This window comes from Sorex araneus, chromosome 2 (assembly GCF_027595985.1).
Source record: "Sorex araneus isolate mSorAra2 chromosome 2, mSorAra2.pri, whole genome shotgun sequence".
Taxonomy (NCBI): Eukaryota; Metazoa; Chordata; class Mammalia; order Eulipotyphla; family Soricidae; genus Sorex; species Sorex araneus.
In genome coordinates this window covers 90,553,916-90,559,944 of record NC_073303.1, presented here as the reverse complement: position 1 = coordinate 90,559,944, position 6,029 = coordinate 90,553,916, and the positions used below count along the sequence as shown (strand labels likewise).

Here is a 6,029-nt window from a genome sequence, read left to right as displayed (position 1 = left end):
ATATATATGTATATACACATATATACAGATATATATATAGAGTGCTATATATACGTATATACATATATACATATATACATAGCACTGTGGTACCATCTTCCCATTGTTCATCGATTTGCCCAAGCTGGCACCAGTAACATCTCCGTTGTGAGACTTGTTGTTACTGTTTTTGGTAAATTGAATACGTCACAGGTATTTATCAGGCTCTGCCGTGAGGGAGGGATACTCTAGGTAGCTTGCCGGGCTCTCTGAGAGAAATGGAGGAATCAATCCCAGGTCAGCCGTGTGCAAGGCAAACACCGTACCCACTGTGTTATTGCTCCAGTGATACATTGATACAATAATATATATACATAAATATATATATGTAAACAAGGCTCAACCTTTAACAATATGTTAGTATTCCCCTATACAAGCTTTAATGACAGAGTGAAATAGAACAACTTTACACAATTTCCTCTCTAAGGAAACTTTTTTGGATCATTGTAGTAGTTTACTCATAATAAGCAATACAAAATAAACTATTTAGGGTCTGTGGGAGGCTTTGTGGATTGGGAAAGACAGATTTAAAATATGGTGGTGGGAATAAAGATGTGTAATGATGAATAATGAGATGTAATGATGGTGGGAATAGTGGTGGAATATTGAACATAATGAATTACTGTAAAAAGCTTTATAAAAATAGAACAAAATTTATAAAGAAAAAAGAAAAGAGACAGAAATTAGAGAAATAAAAGATGGGACTGGGGACTACAAGCCCCTGCTAAAATTCCCTACTGTCCTTACCTTATAGTGTTTATTGCTTAGAACAGGTAAACAGGAGAGCAACAAACATCCTTAGTTAGAATAAACTTTTAATTTTCAAAAATAAATGATTTAGGTAGGGCTCTATGGGGCTGTGGCACACTGAAACTAGAAAGGGAGGTTGGGTGAGTAGAGAAGAGTTATCTCTCAGGTATCACTGGGCTACATTGATGAAAGTATATGCAGCCCTTCTGATGACCCTGGAGCCCTCAGCCCAGCTCAGGGAAATTAACTGGAAGCCAACTTTGACTAAGTTGGGATGAGTGGTTACGGGGTGGTGGGTTTTCATTTTTAAATGTTTTTTTTTCCATAACTCAGCAATATTTAGGCTCTCTGAACCCCGAAATTGTGTGGTTCCTGGAGAAAGAATGGTCCCAAGAGGCAGAAAAAGGGCATCCTGTGTCAGGCAGGATTTCTTGGGTGGCTCCTCAAGGAGGTGTGAGTTTTACAAAGCTTTGCCTTTCTTTTCCCCTCACAGGTTCTCAAGTTTAACACTAGAGTGTGCATTTGTGGATTATAAAATATCATAAAATGAGATTAACACCCACGGATGGTAGAGGCCAGGGCCAGGAAGACTGTTCTGTGCTTGGAAGCCTGCCTTATGAGAAAGCAGGTAGGAGAGAGTAGGGATCACTAAGTCAGTGACCGTTGGAGGTATGGCTCAGAATGGGAGATAAGTGCTGAAAGTAGATAAAGGACCAAACATGATGGCCTCTCAGTATCTGTATTGCAAACAATAATTCCCATAAGTGTAGCGAGAATAAGAGGGAAATTGTCCCCCATGTAGACAGCGGGAGGGTGGAATGAGGTGATGGTGAGGATAACAAATACCAGGGACATTGGTGGTCGAAAATGTACACTGGTGGAGGGATGAGTGTCTGGTCATTGTATGAAATTGTTGTAACTGTAGATCATGGTGATTTAATAACAATTAAAAAAAAAGAAGTATAGAGATATTTGCTGAGGGAGTATCGGTTTAGGGAGGGTCTTGTAGGGAGGGCCTTTGTAGGGAGGGTCCCCTGCTTGTGTGATGTGTGAAGAGATTAGCTGAAGGTGTGTGTTTAGGGAGGGTCTTGTAGGAAGGGTCTTAGTAGGGTGGGTCCCCTGCCTGTGAGCATAAAATGTGGAGTCTGATGCTCAGTGACAAGGCACGCAGCCGAGACCTGAGCATCAGACGGGGATCAACTGCTTCCTGCCTTCAGAAGACTCCCCTTTGCTACCTCCAGTCATCTGCATCCAAAAGAGAGGCGGCGGACATCTCATCAGCCCAGACACCGCCAAGAGCACCGGACTTGACCAGCCCTCAGACGCGCGGGCCCCGCACCCTGGCAGCTGCGCACACACGGCGACCACGATGATGCCCACCGCCTTCTACTTTGGCTACCAGGATTTGGAGCTGCTGTTTCCGCGCTTGGAGATCAACAGCCCCACCGACATGGTCCTGGCTGTGCTGGTGATCTTCATCCTGGCGCTCTGCTCGGAAGGACTCAAGCTGACTCGAGAGAAACTTCCAGTGAGGGCAGCGAGTAGCCACCGGTGGCAGCTACTGAGCTGGCCTCACCTGGTGCAAACCTTGCTGCACGTCCTGCAGGTGCTTCTGAGCTATGTGCTCATGCTGACCGTCATGACCTACAACGCCTACTTTGCCCTGGCCGTGTTGGTGGGAGCCAGCGTGGGGTACCTGCTTTTCCGCTGGAAGAAAACCTTGAACATGGACCCAGACTTGGAAGATCCTTGCCACTAACCTGGACAAGCTGATGGGAGTGGGTGCCAGAAGCTTCTCTTCTGAGGGCACAAAGCACTCTCCTGTGGCTCTGGTCTTCATTCCTCAATCCCCATCTGCCTACCCTCCCCCACCCCCACCTTCTTCTGAGAAAGAGTTCCTGAGCCTTAAGGGAACTGGCCCTTGGATGCCCAGAATCCAAACATTGAAATAAAAAAAGTTTGTTTCGCTCACCATTGGAGGCTGCATTGTGTCTGTTCTTGGCTGAGGTGTTTAGAGCGCTGGTTGGGGCAACTTGGGATAGGCTTGTTGGCATTTAAGTTAAGGTGTAGAACCCAGGAGGGTTCATCTTGGCATGTTGGTTATGGGTGACTCACTCACCACTAGTATTCCCCACCAACACAGTAGATGATCATTGGTGTAGCCACAGGTTAGGCTGAAGTAAAACCACCCTGTGAGTTAAAATAAAGAAATGATTTTTAAATTTTTATTTATTTGCTTATTCATTTAAATAAAAATGATTTATTTTTTAAATGTGTATGCATGTATTTATTTATTTTTAAATAAGTGATTCATTTGTAAAATGAATCACCCGAGGCAGATTTTTATCTCCCTAAATCAAGCTCGGTAACCCAGTGCTGTTGGTATCTGACCTAGGGTCATTTGTATTCACCACTACAGAAATTAGAGCTATAGGTCTTCTTGCAGAAACTAAGTTCCAAGTGATGATGTCTTGGGGGTGGAGGGGTTCGATACCTGTGTGAAAGTGAGTGTACACATGTTGTATAAAAGTGTGGGGCTCCCTTGCCATCTTACGGATGCAGGTCTAAGTGACACTGGGCTAGCACTTTTGATTCATTGGACTGTGGTTGATGCCCTGCAGTGGGTGCTGTATGCCTCTGCCCATTTTATCCACTTCCTTCTCATGAGTGGTTGGGGGGAGGGAGGTATGCTGTTGCCTGCCTTATGTGGATGGAACCCGGAGTCCTCCTAATATTCCATACCCAATCGCAGCAGTCCTGGCAGTGGTGTCGAAGTCCTCTTACACCAGGGTGGATCAGTGCGGCTCATGTTGTGAGTGACCTTCCCAGTCCTGCTCTAGGCACTTCAAGGACCTTTTGGCAATTGGCAAATAGGTGGAGTGGCATTTCAAGCCGAGTGCCTGGTGATGAGCAGTGCCTCTGCCATGGTCCTATTTGCCCTGGTAATACTTGCTCTGGTTCTCTTCTCACAAGGACCCAAGGTGGCTGGAAATGCAAGTTGCACAGGGCTGAGTGCTCCCCCTGGCGGCAGTAGCTGAGATGAACTCACCTGGAACAGACCATGCAGCATTCTGGTGGTCTTAAGCTGTGTTCATGCTGACCTTCATGCCATACAGGTCCTGCCTCCCGCTGCTCTGTTGGGAGGGCCAGCCCGTGACACCTGATGTTATGCAGGAAGAACACAATGCTGCTGCACCCCTATTTGGTAGATCTTTGCCACTAACTTGGCCCAATGACTGACATGGCATGTGCCAGAGGTCCCTGGTTACAGAATAAGACTCTTCTACTTCACCCCTTCTTTCCTCTCTGCACTGTCCCCCCAAATCTGTGCTACCAAAACCCTTTGCTATTCGGAGCGGTACCAGCTGACCCCCTTTTCCTGTAATTTCCAAGGAAACCCAGAATAAAAATTGCAGTAAAAATGTTTGAGTCTTGGGCTTACTCAGCACAGGAGGCTGTCTGTTCTTTGTGTGGGTTCAGGTAAGCTGTATAGCTTCCCCAAAGCAGGGGTGTTCTAGACCATATGCATGCGCCTGGGTTCTCCATAACTAATATTTAGGAAAGTGAGTGCTTTTTAACTCTGCCTTCACTAACCTTTGCTAACTTGTCAAGGGAACTAGCATTCAATATTTCTTCTTGCTCAAATTTTGTTTGAATGCATGGGATTTAGAGGTTTTGTGTCTGTGAGTGCATGTACAGGTCTATGCACATTATAGGTGTTGAACTTCCTAAGTCCCACTAAATATGTTGGGTCAAGGACTTTGAGTTGCCCTTCAAATAAGATTCGGGGTGAAAGGCCTGAGGAACCAGTGCCACCAAGTGATACTGTCCATTAAACACACTTTGCTTCATTTAAAGTGGAGCAGATGTATTGGGGGTGGTTTCCTTTTTGATAAGTGCTACTGGGTTTGAGCTGGTGCCTTCCTAATGCACCTTGAAATACCACAGCATCCCTGGGATATGATATCCATTTCTGCTTTCACTATTTAGTTTTTGGCTATTTTATTGTAACACTCATACTCCTGGTTTATGGAGGCAGATGAACCAGTTGGTCACATGGATTCAGGTGGAGTGGACACTGCACCAGTATGTTTTCTAAGATGCTGTGTGGATGGTCACAAACACAGACTCTGTGCCTATGAATGACAATCAACTTGTCAATAGGAAGACTGTTTGTGGAAAGACAACAATAAATAATGAAAAATCAAGCACCTTTGTTGACTCTGTCTTGGGCTCTGTGTTGTTACCATTGAAAGAAGCCCAAGTCTGAGGGTGGTTAGTTCTTTTAAACTCACTATAGTGGAGTACCTGGGTTTGTTTGTCTGTAGCACTATAGCACTGTCATCCCCTTGTTCATCAATTTGCTTGAGCAAGCACCAGTAACATCTCTATTGTGAGACTTGTTGTCACTGTTTTTGGCATATCGAATACACCACGGGTAGCTTGCCAAGCTCTGCCGTGCAGGCGGGATACTATCAGTAGCTTGCCGGGCTCTCCAAGAGGGATGGAGGAATCGAACCCATGTAGGCCGCATGCAAGGCAAATGCCCTACCTGCTGTGTTATTGCTCCAGTCCACAGTGATTCATAAAAATAAAAATAAAATAAAATAAAATAAAATAAAATTGGATCACTACGGAGAGGATTAACCCAGCCCCTGCATAAGGAGAACACGCAAATTCGTGAAGCATCTCCTATTTTCAGTGATGGTTGTTGCGACCTCGTATTGGGGTTGAAGTGAACCACACCCCTTATCCTATTGGACCTGGGTTCAGTCCCAGCAGGTTCGAGAGGGGAGAAATTCCTTGGCAGCATTCTGAAGGACCCACTCTGCCCCTTGAAATGCCTGTGGCAGCGGGTCTGCTCCGAGCTGAGTTACGAGGAACTCCTCCTGGACTGAGGCAGGGACACCTCCAAGTACAGCAGAACAAAGCTGCCGGGTGACATCCTCAAACATTAAAATCACATTGTATCAGAGGCAAATGAAATATTAAAATGCCTCTTTGAATATGAGAAAAATAAAATTAAATTAAAAAATAAAATCCTTATTCTGAAAATAATACTTTAAATCTTTCTGTAGAATATTGTTGCAGACAGATACATGGGGAGGCCCTGGTAATGATTTCTGGGAAATAATAAAATTTAAGATGTAATTGCTCAGTCCTGAAGTAGTCCAAAGGCAAGAAGATCACATCTCTTTTGAGATACAAATATTGAACTCTTTGGAAATTTTGAAACTGAG

The 6,029-nt window shown here is 44.8% G+C and overlaps 1 non-coding gene across 1 annotated transcript; it reads left to right on the top strand.

Annotated features, from left to right (window-relative positions):
• The first annotated feature begins 5,386 nt into the window (after positions 1-5,386).
• On the top strand, positions 5,387-5,489 carry LOC129402905 (U6 spliceosomal RNA). Its single transcript, XR_008628927.1, has one exon. It is a non-coding gene; the product is annotated as a U6 spliceosomal RNA (small nuclear RNA).
• Positions 5,490-6,029: the final 540 nt, after the last annotated feature.